At 42.5% G+C, this 20,163-nt stretch overlaps 1 pseudogene; it reads right to left on the bottom strand.

The window, feature by feature from the left end:
* Window positions 1-16,804: 16,804 nt before the first annotated feature.
* Window positions 16,805-16,922, bottom strand: LOC126471866 (5S ribosomal RNA; annotated as a pseudogene).
* Window positions 16,923-20,163: the final 3,241 nt, after the last annotated feature.

Below are 20,163 nucleotides of genomic sequence, written 5' to 3'. Positions count from 1 at the left end.
TGAAAAAATGAATTTTAAGGAGGCAGATGGCAAAACAAGAGGGGAAGTAAAAATATCCCAGCTTGCTTCATCACAAGATCGAAATTATTTATATATGAATAACTGTATTAAATATTTCATTCAAAATTATCTGCAGAATACAATTAAATGGGCCAAAATTTTGGTTGTCCTCACGAACCACGGGGCAGTTTTCATGACTCACAATACAAATTATCCTTCCTGTAGATGCAGCCACATTGGCAGGTTATCTGTGGAGGGGTAGACTAACATAATCCCTGAAAGGGGCAGCATCATTTTCAGTAGCAGCAGAGACAATGATGATTGACTAATTTGCCCTTATAACATTAATCAATGTGACCATGCTACGTGGGTTTTGTGAACAACTGAAATAAACAGGAAACTACAGCCATTATGTTTACCGAGAACATGCAGCTCCACTGTATGGTTTAACGATGACAGAAGCCTCTTGAGTAAAGTAATTCGAAGATAAAATAGCCTCCATTTGGGTGTCCAGTGGGTACTACGTGGGAATGTGTTGTCATTAGGAGAAAGACAACTGGCATTCACAGGCTGAAGTGTGGATTGTTATCTCCAATAAGTTGGTAGGAAGATTATAAAAGAAAAAGTAATAGTGTGAAGTTAGATGCAGATGGAGTCAGTAAAATGCAATGGCAGGGAAAACAAGACTTTGGGTCAGGCTATCATAGACTTAACAACACAAAATGGGGATAATACAAGAGTAGGTCTAATAATGAGAAAGAGAACAAGAATGTGAATAAGCTCCTATGGACAGCACAATGAATGCATTATTGTAGCCACAATAGATGTAAAGCCCACACCCACCACAGTACTAAAATTTATATGCCTATTAGATCTGCAGATTATGAAGACCGTGAAATAAAGCAATTTATTGCTTCTGGAGGATAAGACAGAAGAAATTACAGAATGATTAGAAATTATAGAATTCTGACCTTGATGGACTGAAGGTGCCACAGACTATGGAGAGTTTCAAAGAGAGCATTTGGAAATGAGGCTTTGGAGACAGTAATACAACAGGGGACAGATGGGTAGCGATAAAATAGTGAAGACAGCAGAGTAACAGATATACAAAAGAAAGCAAAGCAGATATATTAAACTTCATTGAATAAAAAAGAAAACAGAAGAAAATTAGCAAAATGAAACAGGCAAAGGGAATTACGACAGAAAGTGTTAAATGGCAAAGCAGGAATGGCTATGGGATAAATGGAAATCTGTAGAAGCATGAGTTACTGTGGGGAAAATAGATGCCACCTGTAAGAAAATCAAAGAAACCTTGGGAGAAGAGAGAAAAACTTTTATGAATACAGGCTGTCTAATAGATGGCACTGTAATCGTCCTAATGTAAATGGAGTCACCTAAAAAGAAAGATGAATCGCAATAGGACGGCTACGGTTTGAGTTGCAAATTACACCATCTGTACTGTTCAGTGTGCGGGGTAGCAGAAGTTCAGAGTCGTGAGACTGGTGCAAGACATGTTCCATATGCTATCCATCACTTTTTTGCCACAAGTTCAAATCGAGAAACAGTGTGTTCCATAATAGATTGGAGTGTCTCGAGGGTCACATTCAGGATGCGGTGTGCAGTGCATGCGTTCAATTAAATTACTTTTATAATTGGAGCACTGAATGCAATATCTTTCAGATAACCCACAGTCAGAAGTCACACGGATTAAGATCAGGTGATCTTGATGGGAAATGACAGTTGATAATTATTCCATTTCCAAAATGTAGCAGCTGCTTCACTGGCTATGCAATGTGTGGAGTAGTGGCATCCTGCATAAAAATGATCCTATCCACACATCCACGCTCTTGAGGGGTAGGAATGACATTGGAGTGCAAAAGGATATCATAGCATTTACTAGTGGCTGTACAGCTAATAGGACCCACAGGACTTATCTCAAAAAATATGGCCTTATAATGAAAGATGTCACCATACCCGCACCACACAGCTATTTTTGAAGCGGTGCTAGTTGATATATTTGCAGTATTTCTGTTACTCATGTTCTGCAACACTGTGTATTGACATGTCTCTGTAGGTGGAAAAGGGCTTCGTCTGTCCAAAGAATGTTCTGTGGTCATAGGTAATGTTTGTCTTTCTGGCGGGTCACAACATTTGTCTTGCTGACAGGTCAACAGGAAGCAACTCCTGAACATGTAATTGTGTGTGGATAGCAATGCAGGATGTGTCATAGAATTTTATGTAGTATGCTTGCAAGCACGTCTAACATTCAGTCAATTCCTTATCCACAGCTTGTTTGCACATCACCACTCAACTGCTACTGCAGTGCTGTGGCCAGATCTTTTACAGACATTGAGTCTTCTGCTTTCCTCCCTCTGCCATGTTGCACTTCAAAAAAACCTGTCTTTTCGAATTTTGCAATCGTTTTCTCCAGACACTTAGCAGACATCAGATCAATGCCTTTCCTCATACCCTTAAGTGTCTGGAACTTCCGCAGGACTATTGGCACATGGTCAAAAAAACACTTTACTAGCAGCGTGTGATGCTCCATGGAGACAATCATTTTGGGCATTTCGGATGCAAACTGAGGAACAGTCATATGCCATGTTTGTGTTGGTGTGCATGTTCTGACTTTTACAGCGCCATCTATTGGCCAAAGTGTTTTTTGTTCCGTGATGTTTCATCTTGTGTCAATAATATGCTGTTCAAATTCGACATCATTCTGAGCGATGGTTCTCTTTCTACAGCATTTTCAAACTGGAGCTATAATCATGAACACCTTGTTTCAAGAGCTCAGACCGCAAGCCCCAAGAAGGGAAAATTGAAATGTGAAAGCGATTTATAGAAGTATTATACAAAGGAAATGAACTTGCAGATGTAGAATACATTGCGGAATGGGAAGCAGAAGTAGAAGATGGGATTGGGAAGACTGTACTGCGGGAAGTCAGAGCATGGGATCCCCCCCCCCCCCTGCGGGTCCGGGGTAAGAAGGGGAAGACTGTACTGCGGGAAGTCAGAGCATGGGACCCCCCCCCCCCCCCTGCTGGCCTGGGGTAAGAATAGGCCCGAGGTATACCTGCCTGTCGTAAGAGGCGACTAAAAGGAGTCCCTCCCCCTCAAGGGGGTAGTTTGCGCTTGCGTCCAGAGACGGCCGGTTCAACGAGTTACATTTATGGTCATTTTGGTTTTTCGCTTATTCCGGTTTCTTCCTTACTTTGTTTCCTTTCTTTGTTCTTCTCCCTCTCTCATTGTCTTCCTTACTTTTTACCTTGCCTTCTTTTCCTTACCTTCTTCTCCTTGCCTTCTTGTCCACCCTATAGTCTCCGCCTCGGGGTTTGAGACAGTCTGTCCTTCCTCTCTCCCTTTTTTTTTCCTGTTCTTCTTTCCTCCCTGTGCAGGCCTGAAGGCCGACCCACTCGTTCGTACGCGTAGCCGGTGACGGGGTAAGGCGTAATTCCCCGCCCTGGGTAGACAAGTAGGGCCCGTGAGTACCCCCTGGTAAAGGCCACGCCCGGGGAGGAGTGATTGCCCGAGCTAACACCTTCTGACCATGCTGATTGGTCCCTCCGTCCGGTTTTCGGGAGGTGTGACCTGAGGTGTCAACATTCACCTAAGGCAGGAGCCCCCTCTGAGAGGGTCCCCACAAGGAAGGAGCGCGCCATCTGAGACGCTGGGCAATCGTGGGGGATTCATCCACAATGGATTTCTCCTCTTCTTCTCTCTCATCTTCTGCCCAAAAACGGAAACTTGACCAGCCACCAGTGACAAAAGTACTACCGCCTGCCCCAAAGTTCCTCGTAGTTTCTAGATCTGAGGACGGAAAGGATTTTTCACCTGTCAACCCTTTCGTTATTCAGAAGGGCGTAGATGCCATAGCCGGACCTGTCAAGTCTTGTACCAGGATGCGTAACGGTACCTTGTTGTTGGACACTGAGAGCGCCTTTGAGGCACAAAAACTCCTTCGGACCACACTCCTGTACACGTTTCCTGTCCGGGTGGACGCTCACCGCACTTTGAATTCGTTGTGTGTTGTGGTATCTACTAGATCACTCGATGGATTGACTGACGAGGAGATTCAGTCTTTCCTCGCTGAGCAGGGCGTGACGGCTGTCCATAGGGTCATGAAAAAGGTCGACAATGTCCTTGTACCGACCCGGACACTTTTCTTGACCTATGATAATGTTCAGCTGCCGTCACGCATCAAGGCGGGCTATGAGGTTATTTCTGTTCGCCCCTATATCCTGACACCTACGCGCTGCTACCATTGTCAGCGTTTTAACCACACCCGCCTGTCTTGTTCTAATGCAGCTAAATGCGTCACTTGTGGCAGGGACGCCCATGAGGGTGACTGTCCACCTCCGTCTCCCCGTTGCGTGAACTGTCGGGGTGACCATGCAGTGTCCTCTCACGACTGTCCCATCTACAAGGATGAACGCTGTATACAGGAAATTCGGGTGAAAGAGAAAGTGTCCACCTCGGCTGCTCGCAAGTTTTCTGCTAGTAGGAAGCCCACGCCGCTCCCAGCGGGGAAATACAGTACCGTCCTCGCCTCTCCTCGGCCTACCGGGGAGGTATCGACGCATACATGCGATCAGATCTTTGGCAGGTATTCCAGCTCATGGAGGGGTTATGTTGCTGGTCTGGGATGATATCTACTATGATCCAATCACATTGCACACCGATCTGCAGGCAGTTGCCATCTGAATTACTCTCCTCACTTTCACATTTTCCATTTGTACTATTTACACTCCATCGCCATCTGCCGTTACTAGGGCAGACATGATGCAACTTATTGCTCAGCTACCTGCACCATTTTTGTTGACTGGAGACTTCAATGCCCATCATCCCCTTTGGGGCTCTCCAGCATCCTGCCCGAGAGGCTCCCTGTTAGCAGACCTTTTCAACCACCTCAATCTTGTCTGTCTCAATATTGGCGCCCCTACTTTTTTTTCGGACACAACTCACACCTTTTCCCATTTAGACCTACCCATATGTACTACCCAACTTGCACGTCGCTTTGAGTGGTATGCTCTTTCTGATACGTATTCGAGCGACCACTTCCCTTGTGTTAGCCATCTCCTGCATCATACCCCCTCTCCGTACTCAACTAGTTGGAACATCTCCAAAGTAGACTGGGGGCTCTTCTCTTCCAGGGCGACATTTCAGGATCAAAACTTCGCAAGCTGCGATAGTCAGGTCGCACACCTCACAGAAGTCATTCTCACTGCCGCTATTATTCCATCCCTCATACTACTTCTTCTCCACATCGCGTACCGGTCCCCTGGTGGACCGCAGCATGTAGAGACGCTATACGTGCCGGTCGACGTGCTTTAGGCACCTTTTAACGCCACCCTACGATGGCGACTTGTATTAATTATAAACGATTACGTGCGCAGTGTCGTCGTGTTATTACAGAAAGCAAGAAAGCCAGCTGGGCTGCTTTCACAAGTTCCTTCAACAGTTTTACTCCTTCTTCTGTTGTCTGGGGTAGCCTTCGCCGGCTATCTGGCACTAAGGTCCACTCACCAGTTTCTGGCTTGACGGTCGCGAATGACGTCCTTGTGGCCCCTGAGGATGTCTCCAATGCCTTCGGCCGATTTTTCGCAGAGGTTTCGAGTTCCGATCATTACCACCCTGCCTTCCTCCCCGAAAACATGCAGAGGAGGCAAGGCCACCTAACTTCCACTCTTCGAATCATGGAAGTTATAATGCCTCATTCACCATGCAGGAACTCAAAAGTGCACTTGCCCGGTCACGCTCCTCCGCTCCAGAGCCTGATTCTGTTCATATTCAGATGCTGAAGAACCTTTCTCCTGCGGGTAAAGGTTTTCTTCTTCGTACTTATAATCGCATCTGGATTGAGGGTCATGTTCCCACATACTGGCGCAAATCTACTGTTGTCCCGATTCCTAAGCCAGGGTAGGACAAGCCTTCCAGTTATCGACGCATTTCCCTTACCAGCTGTGTCTGTAAGGTGATGGAACGAATGGTTAACTCTCGTTTGGTTTGGCTGCTCAAATCTCAACGCCTACTTACCAATGTACAATGTGGATTTCGTAGGCGCCGCTCTGCTGTTGACCATCTGGTTACCTTGTCGACCTTCATTATGAATAACTTCTTCCGGAAGCGCCAGACAGTGGCTGTGTTCTTTGATTTGAAGAAGGCTTACGACACCTTTTGGAGGGCGGGCATTCTCCGCACCATGCATACATGGGGCCTTCGCGGTTGCCTCCCTCTTTTTATTCATGCATTTTTAATGGATCACAAGTTCAGGGTACGTGTGGGTTCTGTCCTGTCCGACGCCTTTCGCCAGGAGAATGGGATGCCACAGGGCTCAGTTTTGAGCGTCGCTCTCTTCGCCATAGCGATCAATCCAATAATGGATTGCTTCCCACCTGATGTATCAGGCTCCCTTTTTGTGGACGATTTTACCATCTACTGCTGCGTGCAGCGTACATGTTTCCTGGAGCGCTGTCTTCAGCGTTGTCTTGACCGTCTTTACTCCTGGAGTGTCGCCAATGGCTTCCGTTTTTCTGTCGAGAAGACGGTCTGTATTAACTTCTAGCGCTACAAATAGTTTCTCCCACCGTCCTTACATCTCGGTCCCGTTGCTCTCCCATTCGTGTAGACCACACAATTTTTAGGTCTTACATTTGACAAGAAACTTAGTTGGTCTCCACATGTGTCATATTTGGCTGCCCGTTGTACCCATTCCCTAAATATCCTCCGTGTTCTCAGCGGTACAACGTGGGGAGCGGATCGAACCGTCCTACTTCACCTATATCGGTCGATCGTCGGCTCAAAGCTGGATTATGGGAGCTTTGTATACTCCTCTGAACGGCCGTCGATCCTACGCCGTCTCAACTCTATACAACATCGGGGGTTACGTTTTGCGATCGGAGCGTTCTATACTAGTCCCGTCGAGAGTCTTCATGCTGAAGCCGGTCAATTGCCACTAACCTACCGGCGCGATATACTGCTTTGTCGGTATGCCTGTCGGCTATTATCAATGCCCGACCACCCGTCTTATCGTTCCTTTTTTGACGACTCTCTCGACCGTCAATACGGGTTGTATGTATCTGCCCTGCTACCCCCTGGAGTTCGCTTTCGTTGCCTCCTTCAGCAACTTGAGTTTCCACTCCCTGCAACCTTTCGAGTGGGCGAGAGCTAAACGCCACCTTGGTTCCAGGCTCAGGTTCGCGTTCACTTTGACCTCAGCTCACTCCCAAAGGAGGTTACCCCAGCTTCGGTATACCGCTCGCGGTTTGTCGAACTTCGTTTGAAGTTCATTAATACGATCTTCATTTATACAGATGGCTCTAAGACCAATTACGGTGTTGGGTGCTCTTTTATTGTCGGGGCACACTGTTTCACATACCGGCTCCATGGCTGTTGTTCGGTCTTCACAGCTGAGCTGTTCTTTACATCCGCCGCCACCGACATTCTGCTATGTCATCTGCTCTGATTCCCTGAGCGCCATCCAGAGCCTCAGTGATCCGTATCCGGCTCACCCTTTCGTGCACCGGATCCAATGCTCTCTTCAGCAGCTGGCGGACGACGGTTCTCCAGTTATCGTTATGTGGGTTCCTGGCAATGCCGGTATCCCTGGGAACGAAGCTGCAGATGCTGCGGCCAAGGCTACAGTCCTCCAGCCTCCGACAGCTTCTTGTTGTGTGGCTTCATCTGATTTTAGCAGGGTCATTTGTCAGCGCGTTTTGTCGCTGTGGCATGCCAATTGGTCTACACTTACTGAAAACAAGCTTTGGGCCTTGAAATCTCTCCTCCCCACGGCTTGGACGACCTCTTCACGCCCTTCTCGGCGGGAGGAGGTCGTTTTGGCCCGGTTACGGATTGGACACTGCCAGTTCAGCCACCGCCATCTGCTGACGGCTGTGCCGGCGCCGTTCTATCCATGTGGGCAATTGCTGACGGTAGTACGCCACATTTTAACGTCCTGTCCGAATTTTAACACACTACACATTGATCTTGGCCTTCCATGTACTCTGGAAGAAATTTTAGCGGATGACCCAGGAGCAGGTGCTCGCATTCTTCGTTTTATCCGCTTGACAAACCTAAGGACATTTGATTATGCTGTTTTCTTTTAAACCCTTGCCTGTTAATGTGCCTTTTATATGTTGTCCTTTTTAGTTGTGCCTCGCAGTGCATTCATAATTTAGTCTGGGCGCTAATGACCACTGTAGTTGTGCGCCCTAAAACCACAAAAAAAAAGAGCATGGGAAAATGTAAGTTGAGGCAAGGCACTTTGAGTAGACGACATCCCCCAAAATTACTAAGATACTTGGAAGAACCCACCATTAGAAAACAATTCTGTGTAGAGTGCAAGATATATGAGACGCCGGCCGAAGTGGTCGTGCGGTTCTAGGCGCTCCAGTCTGGAACCGCAAGACTGCTATGGTCGCAGGTTCGAATCCTGCCTCGGGCATGGATGTGTGTGATGTCTTTAGGTTAGTTAGGTTTAAGTAGTTCTAAGTTCTAGGAGACTGATGACCACGGCAGTTAAGTCCCATATTGCTCAGAGCCATTTGAACCATATATGAGACAACTGAAATACCCATAAACTTCAAAAATAATTTAATAATGCCAATTCCATAGAAGAGAGGTGCTGACATCTGGGAATATTACCAGACAATTAGGTGAATATGTCATGGCTGCTGAATACTGACAACTGTACTGATCCTCTGATTAATTTTAAAAGATGTGTTAAAAATAGACCATTCTACATTTATAGCTTTTGTAAATATAGAGAAACCTTTTGACAGTGTTGACTGGAATACACACTTTGAAATTCAGGAAGTAGCAGTGATAAAATACAGTGACTAAAAAATAATCCATATCTTTTACTGAAGCCAGATTGCCTTTTATGGAAGTGAAACTTCAACAATAAACAGGTGAGCCAATGAGATGGTTGTCTCAAACAATGGAAAGTCCACTTTGGAATACCAACAATATTGTGAAAAGGATAGATTCCTACTTGCCATAAAGATTACATGTAGAGTTGCAGACATGCACAACAAAAAAACTGTTACACATTGAGCTTTTGCTGAGAAGTCAATGTGTAACAATGTTTTCGTTGTGCATGTCTGCAACTCAATGCATAATCTTATGGTGAGTAGCAATCTATCCTTTTCATAAGATAAAATAGTGGAAAACCCAGGTTGGCTCTCAAATGGTTCAAATGGCTCTGAGCACTATGGGACTCAACTGCTGTGGTCATCAGTCCCCTAGAACTTAGAACTACTTAAACCTAACTAACCTAAGGACATCACACACATCCATGCCCGAGGCAGGATTCGAACCTGCGACCGTAGCAGTCGCACGGTTCCTGACTGTGCACCTAGAACCGCGAGACCACCACGGCCGGCGAAAACCCAGGTTGGAATAATGACAGTATTATGAAAAGGATAGATTATTACTCACTGTATAGTGGACATTCTGATTCACAGATAGGAACAACAAAAAGACATTCAAACAAATAAGCTCACACACACACACACACACACACACACACACACACACACACACACACACACACACACACACCTCGGCAACCAGAGACTGTGATCATGTGTGTGTGTGTGTGTGTGTGTGTGTGTGTGTGTGTGTGTGTGTGTGTGTGTGTGTGTGTGTGTTTTCTAATTCTGCTGAAAGCCTTTTTGCTTGAAAGCTTACTTGTTTGACACAGTCTTTTTGTTGTGCCCATCTGCAACTTAGTATCTCCGCTATGTGATGAGTAGCAATCTATCCTTTTCATTGTTTTTTCATACAATGGGTGATCAGATAACTAATGAGAAAGCACTTAATTAAATAGGGCAGAAAAGAAGGGATTGAACAACAGAGCACATGTGCGAAGGCGGTTCTTTTACTGTGTTACCTCCACTCCTTTATTTGCCACCAATTTCAAAGCAACTGTAGAGTCAGCTTCAGGCACTTTACTTCTGTGATTGATGTGATATATCATCCTAAGTATATCCTGTTAATATGCTCTAGCTTTCTCTGGTGTTATTAAATGAACTAAGATGAAGTTGCCAGTCTTATAGCCAGCAGTCATGTGCAAGGAAGTTAATGTGAAATGCCTGCGGGAAAAAGTGAAGGAATTGAAAAAGAAATGGTTGTCACAAGGTCAAGGTCTGAGTCTCAGTCTGGCACACAGGTTGAGTCTGCCAGAAAGTGTAAAGTTAGGTATTGCATTCATTTCAGGCTTTATTGCATTAACTCATCAAAGCTGTAGTTCACTGAACATATTATATCATTGCAGTTAAGAAGTGGTTCTTACTTTGCATAAATGTTACTGACATTAGTCATAATTTCTAAAAAGGGAATCAAAAGTGAAAACTTGGGTCACTCAATGGTAAATGATAGAGTAGATAAAAATAAAACAATTGGTATGAAGAAAGACAGATAATTTGAAGCAATTTTGTGTTGTAGCCAGAACTGTATGTTATGTTATGAAGGTAGTTTCAAAAGTTCTCAGAATGGAATAGAAAGAAACATATTACCTCAGTGAAACTTTTTCATTTTTCAATGTAGTCTCTCTGTACAATAGTGCACTTGATCCAGCAGTGTTCCAATGCCTTGACCCCATCTCAAAAATTAGATTCCCCCAGACCTGCAAAATATCTTTTAATTTTGGCTGTCAGTTCTTCATTTGAAGAGAATGTCTCTCCACTGAGGAGTATTTTGAGCTTGGGGAAGAAGAGGTGGAAGTCTGATGAGCCATATCAGGTGAAAAAGGTGAGTGTGACAACAATTTTGTATCATAGTCATGTACTTTTGCAATGAAAATGATACTTGTGTGTAAGGGTGCTTTGTCTTAATGAAAGATGACTTTCTTCCTTGTCAAACCTGACCTTTTTCACATGTCTTTTGCTGTAGTTGGCCTCATAGGTTAGTGTAGTACTGTTCCATAATTGTTTGAACAGTGGGAAGATAAAATCTATTAGCAAAATCCCTTTGACATACCAGAAAACTGATGCTGTGACCTTTCAGCCTGACTGTATTGCCTTTTTTTTCATTTGTGGTGGTAGTGGTGGTGGTGGTGGTGAATCAACATGATGTTTCAACTACTTTGTCTCTGGGGTATGGTAGTGAACCCAAGTTTAATTTGTGACCACAAACTGGTGCAAAAAATTATTTTGGTTGCTCTGAAAGTCGGCCAAACATTGTTCAGACATGTCCATTCTGATGCATTCCAAGCCTGTGTTAAGAGTCACAGAACCAGCTGGGCAGCTATTTTTCTCATATATAGTTCCACTATTAAAATGTGATGTGCCTGTTCAGATGACATCCTTACAGCTTCAGCAATTTCTAGCACTTTCGGTTGGCAATCCTCCATGACTGTTTTAAGCACTTTAGCAATGATTTTGGGGTAGTGATGCATCTTGGTCGACCACTATTCAGATCATCATCTAAGCTACTCCAACCAAATTTGAACTCGTGTGTCCACTTGGCTACAATTGAATGTGAAGGACCAGAGTCCCCCAGTGTTCTCTTTCATATCTGTCCTTATCTACTACTTAATCAGTGCCTGAATGTTGATTTTTTCCATCTTCTTATAACACTACATGAGAATAACAACAGAGAGCTGTCTGAACTGCAGATCTCTATCCAGAGCATTAACACATCATATGTTTATTCATAAAAGATGACCTAATATTATGCAGAAACCTCATGCTAGCACTGACATTTATGGTGATTCTGTAAACTTTTCAAACTGCTCCCTTACATCAGAACCTACTTCTAATAAGTGGAGATTTAAATTACAGGAACAAAGAGGTTCCAGTTAGAAGCATTCATATGTATGTAGACTGAGTGCTTCAACCAGTCTTAAACTATTAAAGAGAAGTGAATTCAACAGAATTATATGACAAGTGACATACAGTAAAACTACCTTTTAAGTGTGATAATTAATTTATTAATTATGTTATGAATATTCCATCATAAAAGGATATGAAATGAGCCAAGTTACATATTAACAGAAGAAAATGATAGCAATCTATGGAACATATTAGTTACATGCTATCTTTGTTTTCCATTTTCCATTAGATAAGTGCAATTAAATGTAATCCAATTGACACAAGAAGTTTTATATTAGGGAAAAATTCTGATGCTAATGTTACTTGTGAAGATATAAGAGGTAGATCTCTGCATGCTGTAAGAATAAAGGCTTATTTGAAATGAGCATCATTTTATGCCATGACAGTTCATGTGTGGTCAGGTACAGTTTTAAATCTCTTCGAAAATATGTTAGTTAATTCCCATGTTTTTGTCTTACATCTGAATGTGTTGAATGTACCTCATTCTGTGGTGAAGATTTAGTAGCCCTGGGACTTATTTGTTGGTCTTAATGTAAGCCAATATTTTCCAGGTTGCTGCAAAATGGTAGCCTTGTGATATATAACACTCAGTCAAGCAATAAAGGATTTTACTTATGCCAAGCTACAAACAGCATTGGTATTGGACTTAGCAAACTGGCCTTCCTCACTGTCCATGGTTAGTATGGATCTTCTCCTCAATTCTCTATTATGAAACAGACACACTAAAATTTTTCATTTTAATATGAAATTATGTCTGAATGAAACATGTTTGTTTATGGCATGTGTTAGCTGTTATGTGTGCATCGGAACACTACTGGGTGCAGGGACAGATTTATTATCATTTGATTAATGCATGTACTCTATTTGCTTTGTTTCCTGGGTTAAGTGTGTATATCGATCTTCTAAAATATAGGGGCCATTTATTTGGAATATTTTTTTTAATTGATTTGTGGCATCTTAGTGCACAAATTTTTTTTCTTGCTTTTCATTTAATTCATGTATTAATTACACCTTTCTGTGCGGCTGGTCCTGGTGGAGGTTCGAGTCCTCCTTCGGGCATGGGTGTGTGTGTTTGTTCTTAGGGTAATTTAAGTTAAGTAGTGTGTAAGCTTAGGGACTGATGACTGTAGCAATCACGCAGTTCCGGACTGAAGCGCCTAGAACTGCTCGGCCACAGCAGCCGGCTGAGGAGTGAGGCTTGCTGAAGAAAGGCACACGCTTTTCAATAACAACTGTTTATTACAAGAACCAAGCTATGCACAACATCTGGGTATGAATCTCTACACAAATTGAGAACATCAATGTCTTGAGGAGCAGGGAAGATTAATAGTGACACAGTCCCATGAGGCTGTGAAATCATAGTCATTCCCCTGATGAGTAGCTGCTGCACTGACCACTATATGGCTGGGGACTCATAGGCAGTCAACTGGTGAGGAGCAAGAAGCCACAATGACACATCCCAGGATTAGATGAGCTCATTGGCATTCACAATTATTACTGCAAAGCGGTGCCCTGACTAAAGTGCAGCACCACATGTCACTCAGTATCAGAGCAGCATGGCACCTCAGCTGTCAGCAGGAGCAGCAGATGGATACAGTTTTATCAGTATCATGTGAGCACATGACTGCGTAAATTAGTGCCTGTGACTGTAGCACTGTGGGCTCTGATTTGCACAACTCATAGTGCTGAACCTGGTGTAACCCCCCACCCTCCCCTCCTAATGCTGTGGCAGTTACTGATGCCTTGACTGTACTTAGTAACTTGCCTCTTCTATTCACAAACAACTGCCATGGTGAGACATGGTCATACCTGGCCCACAAAACATATGCCCTAAGTATGTAGTGAGCAGCCCTGCATAAACCACACAAATGTGTCTAAAAAAATACTCAACACCAAAGAGAGCTTCATGCTGGTGTGATGAATGATTTTTGAGGAACACTGTCATTTGGAGTGAACAGCCAGTGGGGCCCTTTTTCAGATTCAGTAGAATTTTACATAGAGATGCATAATCTAAAAGTGCATAAACAAACTGTAACAGAATGCTTGTCACTTGTGTGAATGTTTTCTTATTTTTGATGTAGGAAGAATTTATGTTTGAGGCAGTGTCACTCTTTTATACAGGACTGGTATGAATGGCCATTCATTTTTAAAGGTCTATATTTTCCAAAGTATTGCACATGCAAGTATGATCATGAACAGAGCTGTTAACTCATCGAGTCTGCACTGTGCCCACTAGTTGGTGTTATTATTGCATGCCATGACAAAATGTCAACAAAACAAGGAAACAGTTTTTGTGTACTGGATTATGTGTGATGCTTATCTGTTGTAACAGTACATTATCCACAGAAGAGGATATACAGAAAAGAGCTGTCATGTAAAAAGAGCATTGTGTGTTTTTGCTAGGGACACAGGTTGTCTCTGTAAACAGAAAAATACCATTCGATGAAATGTGCCAGATGCAATTTATGGAGCAGGAGTGGGAAAGGTTTTATGCAGTTCAAAAAAAATGAATGGTCTGCACAAGCCACAAACTTGGAACACCACAGAAAACTGAATGGAAGATTTTTGGATGGTAGTGTCATTTCAAATCATATTGTCTGCAGCTTGTGCAATGCTTAAAACTGGAAAATTATGGCCAGTGACTTCAGTTTTGCATTACAAAGTAGAAAGCACTTGAGAATGAATATTTTACCTCCATTCTGATTTTCAGCTATGGAACAACCTTACATTTATGTGGAAAGCTTGGTCACCATAATGTGAGAGTGTGGGGCACTAAGAATCCTCATGAAATTGTGCCACATGAACAGGATTTGCAAAAGATTAATGTTTTCTGTATGGTGTCACAGATGAAGCTGTGTGGGCTGTTTTTCTTCCATGAGGAGGCTGTGACAGGTATCTCTTACCTTGAGATATTGCAGTTGTGGTTGTTTCCACAACTGCTTTTTGATTCCAAAAATCTCATCTTCAAACATGATGGGGCACCTACCTCATTGGAACATCAGTGTGTGTCCCTAGAAAAACTTTTGCATTGCTGGATTGGGCATAGTGGTGAAAATGATGTGGCCCCATTTCATTGGTTCCTAAGGTCACCTGACGTAATGCCTCATAATTTTTTACTTTTGGGGGTTCATTGAGGACTTATCATCACTGCCAGGAACACTTGAATAGCTCCAAGAACACATCAGTGCTGCAGTGATGAACATTGACAGGATATTCCTACATAAGGTATGGAACGAACTTGACTATTGATTGGATATGTATTGTGCAACCAGAGAGGCACTCATAAAACATTTGTAGAGTGCAAATGCAAACTTGGTGAGCTTATGGTTTTGTTAATGTGTCAGTCATAAATATGTATGTAATACTTTGGAAAATATAGAGAGCTCTGAAAACAAATGAATTATTCATAGTAGCCCTGCATTTAAACAGTATTATGTGAGGTTATGAGGACACATAAACCCATGGAGAGATTGTGAAGTGGAACACATGTGATAGTAATTGTGATCTTCATCAGGGCTCATTACTTTTACATGGCAGTTGCCTAGGTGAATATCCAGTTGCGACATTCTTGCCTGATTTGTTGAATGCAATAAAGATGATGTGCTGTGCAAGGATATCATATTCATGAAAAACTAAATTGAAACAATAAGAAACAGTCTGTATCATCAACACCATGAATATATCTAGGAAAGTAAGTACTTAGGTACAGAAGATGCCAGTGGTTTTGCTAACATTTAAAATACCAATCCTCTTTGAATCCATCACAGAGGTTCTACATTCACAGAGGCTCTATGTAACAAACTAGTTAAGATGCTTCAAATTCCATTGTTTCAGTCATACAACAGTGGCATGTGGAAGGACTCACACTCTTATTGCAAGTGAATGATCATGTTTTCATTTCTCCAAGAATTTCATCTCAAGTACGTTGAAGTCTCTGTGCCTGTATTGCATAGTCTCCATAATGAGACTGATCTTAGAGGGGAAAGGTTTAAAGGTGATGTGGCTGTATCCATAAGTGATGAACCCTATCACCAGCATCTTGCACCCAGCAGTCGTGGTAGGGCACATGCCAATCATTCACCTGCCACTACTTCAGGTACTAGACAGTGAGGTTGTAAATTAATTTGTCCCTTTTGTAGATCTTTTTATAAACAACGTGCCCTGTGGTATGCTCTGACACTCACACAGACAATCTTCAGAGAGATGACGTTTCTGATTTTTCACTCCAGTGGCCATTTCACAATCTGAGCACGTAACAGAGAAATCCATCACTAGAAAGAAGCTTCTGAAGTAGATGCTTGGTAAATTATTTGGTGGTGGTGGTGGTGGTGGAGTTCGTGTTGGTTGTGCTTGTCATCATCATCATCATCTTCTTCTTCTTCTTCTTCTTCTTCTTCAGATGGAGGACAACAGTTCAACTCTGCATCCAGCTATCTTGATTTAGGTTCTCCATGATTTCCCAATATCACTTAAGGAAATGCCAGAATGGTTCCTTTGAAAGAGCGTGGCTGATTTCATACCCCATCCTTCCCTGTCCCCAGCTGGTATTCCATCTCTAATAACCTCATTGTCGACATGACGTCAAACTCCAGTCTTCCTTCTTTTCTTCTTTCCTTCCTTCCTCCTTCAGATGGAAGACTGGTTTGATGCCACTCTTCATGCTAGTCTATCAAGTGCTAGCCTCATCATCTCCACATAATTACTTCAACCTACATTCTTCTATCATCCGATTCCTTCTTTTGGTGAAGTTAAAAACTAAAATAAACTCCTCCCGAACAGGCCATGAAGGCCCAACAGTACCAACCGGCCACTGTGTGATCCTCAGACCACAGGCGTCACTCGATGTGGATATGGAGGGGCATGGGATCAGCACACCGCTCTCCTGGTCGTATGTCAGTGTCCTAGACCGGAACCACTGCTTCTCAATCAAGTAGCTCCTCAGTTTGCCTCACAAGAGCTGAGTGCACCCTGCTTGCCAACAGCGCTCGGCAGACCAGATGGTCACCCATCCAAGTGCTAGCCCAGCCTGACAGTGCTTAACTTCGGTGATCTGACAGGAACCGGTGTTACCACTGCGGCAAGGCCGTTGGCCCCTTCGGTGACGTTAGCCATCAACTTATTTTATATCCAGTGCAGTTCAGTACCTGTTAATGATACTGATGGAAAAAATAATTGCTGTACCAAGAAGAAGTTGTGTAAATGGAAGTTGGTAGGTGTATTTCTGTATCTGAAAGATGATGCCTGTTGAGATTTTGCACCAGTCATACAAGAGTGGCACCAGTAGTGCTGTAAGTTTGCTGTAATTGTCATGAGTGTTAGTTACCTTTGAGATTGGGCATGGTGACTAGATGTTAGTCAAGAATGTTTTCAAAGTGACAAAGATGGCATTGTCAGCAACTCACTGAATTTGAATGAGGTTGTGTAAAAGGGCTAAGGGAAGCTGAATGTCCCTTCTATTATATTGTAGAAAGACTTGGCAGGAATGTAGTCACTGTACATGATTAAGAGGACACAAGTTGAGGTCATGAACCAACCTGTCTGCTTGCTAGGCACACGCGGCCTACACCTGAGGTTATGGTCTGAGGTGTGATTTTGTAATACATCAGGAGCAGTCTCATCATTATCCCATACAGCCTGACTGCCAGTATGTACATCAGTCTGGTGATTCGACCTGTTGTGCATGAACAGCATCCAGTGGGTGTTTTCCAACAGGATAACACTTGTTCACATACCACTGTTGTAACCCAACATGCTTTACAGTGTGTGAGCACTTGGCCTGGTTGATCACCAGATCTGTCTCCAGTCAAGAAAATATGCTACATCAGCAGACAACATTTACAGCATTGTCCACAACCTGCATTAACTATCCATGTACTGACTGATCAAGGGCAACAGGCATGAAACTCCATCCCGAAAATTGTCAGCCTGCACCTGTACAACATAGTGCACGCATCTTTCATGCTTACATTCAACATTCTAGCAGCTAAGCTGGCTATTAATTTACCAGCACTTCACATTTGCACTGGTTTATCTCATGCTTTCATTAACCTGCAGTCTTGCAGTGTTAGTAACTTAAATATGTTACCTAGATAAATGTATTCCCAAAATTTCATTATCCTACATTAATTATTTTTTGGTGCCGCAATTTTTTTCCAACAGTATATTTATCCAGTCTATCCATCTATTCTTTAGTGTTCTTCTGTAGCACCACATTTCAAAACCTTTCATTATCTCTTTGTCCACACTGTTTATTGTTCATATTTCTCTTCTGTACAAGGCTACACTCCAGTCAGATACTTGCAGAAAAGACTTTGACACCTTATTTTATATTCAGTGTTGACATTGTTGCTCCTTGAAAGGCTGTTACCAGTCTACATTTTATCCTTCTTTACTTCAGCCACTCTCAGTTATTCTGTTGCCCAAATAATAAAACTCATCCACTGCTCTCACTGTCTCATTTCCTAACTGAATAACCTCAGATTCAACTCATTTAATTTGACTACATTTGCTTTTCTTTTATTGATATTGATCTTATCTCTTTTAAAGATTTTGTTCAGATCTTCCAAGTTCTTTCCCACATCTGATAAAATGGCAATGCCATTGACAGACATCACAGTTCTTGTTACATTCAACATTTGTAGATTTGGATAGTCTGTCTACAAATCAATGAAAGCAATATTTAATTTGGACAATATGTTTTGTTTATCAGGGCACTGTCAGTAGCTGTGTATGGTGATACTGTTGGGAACAACATTATGAAAAGATGGATTGCTACTCACCACATGAGGAGCTGTGGAGTTACAGACAGGCACATTGAAAACACTAATAAACGTTTAAGCTTTTCAGTCAAAAGGGCTTTTTGGAAATGGAAGGCGCTCACACACATCCACTCAATCACATCTAACAAATAACATGGCCCCTGTTTCCAGATACAGTGGCCAGTGACTGTGTGTGTGTGTGTGTGTGTGTGTGTGTGTGTGTGTGTGTGTGTGTGTGAGCGCGCTTTCTATTTGTGGAGTAGGCTTTTTGCCCAAAAGTTTAAATGTAATCTGTTCATTGTGCCTATCCACAGCTGAACAGTAGTAATTTATCCTTTCCATATATTTTTTTTTTATCCCATCCTAGGTTTTCCAGTGTTTGATACTGTTTTAAGTATGTTCTTGTTGAACTTCTGGTGAAGCTGCTGTTTTTACTTTTATATAGCAAGAATAAAATATCACTAAATAATAGAAGGAAGACAAAGAGATTTTGAGGAGAATTTTTAAATGTCTACCTCCCCACAAATTTCAGTTTGTATTGTATTTGTATTGTAATAGATCATCTCCCAGGATTCTGGGTGAGATGAGAGATGTCACTTACTGATTTTTGAACAACTGTTGCCATACTATCATAGATATAAGCTAAACAATATTGGATGGTGACTGCCATCAGTGACAGAAACTAACCTTTCGTTATCACAGAACCATTGCCTTAGACTGGGAATGAGCAACTTTTGGTGATTGTTGGCCCTGATACACATACTTAATATCACTGGCTGCTTTCTCACATCATGTGAGGCAGTGCTCCTAGTGCATAAAGTCAAAACTATAGCGTCCAGGATGTTAATTTTTATGGGGTAACAAATCAATATGAATGGCACCCCTTTCACAACATGCCATGCCAAGAAATTGTGCATCAAGACAAAAATTTCTAAGAGAACATTCAATTTATATTCACGCCATCTTCAGATGTTTACATGTGTTTACACTTTGTGAATATTGTTCCTTTAATTATGATGTTTTATAATAACTGCCTTAAAAACTTCCATTACAAAATCCTGCAATGTTATTTGCTGTATTTACACTTTATCAACAATCACTAACAAGGGAACCTCCCCATTGCACCCCCCCTCAGATTTAGTTATAAGTTGGCACAGTGGATAGGCCTTGAAAAACTGAACACAGATCAATCGAGAAAACAGGAAGAAGTTGTGTGCAACTATGAAAAAATAAGCAAAATATACAAACTGAGTAGTCCATGTGCAAGATAGGCAACATTTAAGGTTATGTGAACTCAGCAGCGCCGTAGTCCCGTGGTTAGCGTGAGCAGCTGCGCAACGAGAGGTCCTTGGTTCAAGTCTTCCCTCAAGTGAAAAGTTTTAATTTTTTATTTTCAGACAATTATCAGAGTTCAGGCACTCACACATAATCAACTTCGCTCTCCAAAATTCCAGGACATGTTCAGATTTGCTTGTACATATGCAGGATTTGACGGTCTACACACGGAAAAATTTGAAAACGTTAAAAACATATGTTTTGACAGAGCAAAGAGAAAACTGTGCGACTGTGAAACT

The sequence above is a fragment of the Schistocerca serialis genome, chromosome 3 (genome assembly GCF_023864345.2).
Source record: "Schistocerca serialis cubense isolate TAMUIC-IGC-003099 chromosome 3, iqSchSeri2.2, whole genome shotgun sequence".
Taxonomy (NCBI): Eukaryota; Metazoa; Arthropoda; class Insecta; order Orthoptera; family Acrididae; genus Schistocerca; species Schistocerca serialis.
Note: the sequence above shows the minus strand (reverse complement) of the source record. Positions and strands in the feature narration are given on the sequence as shown.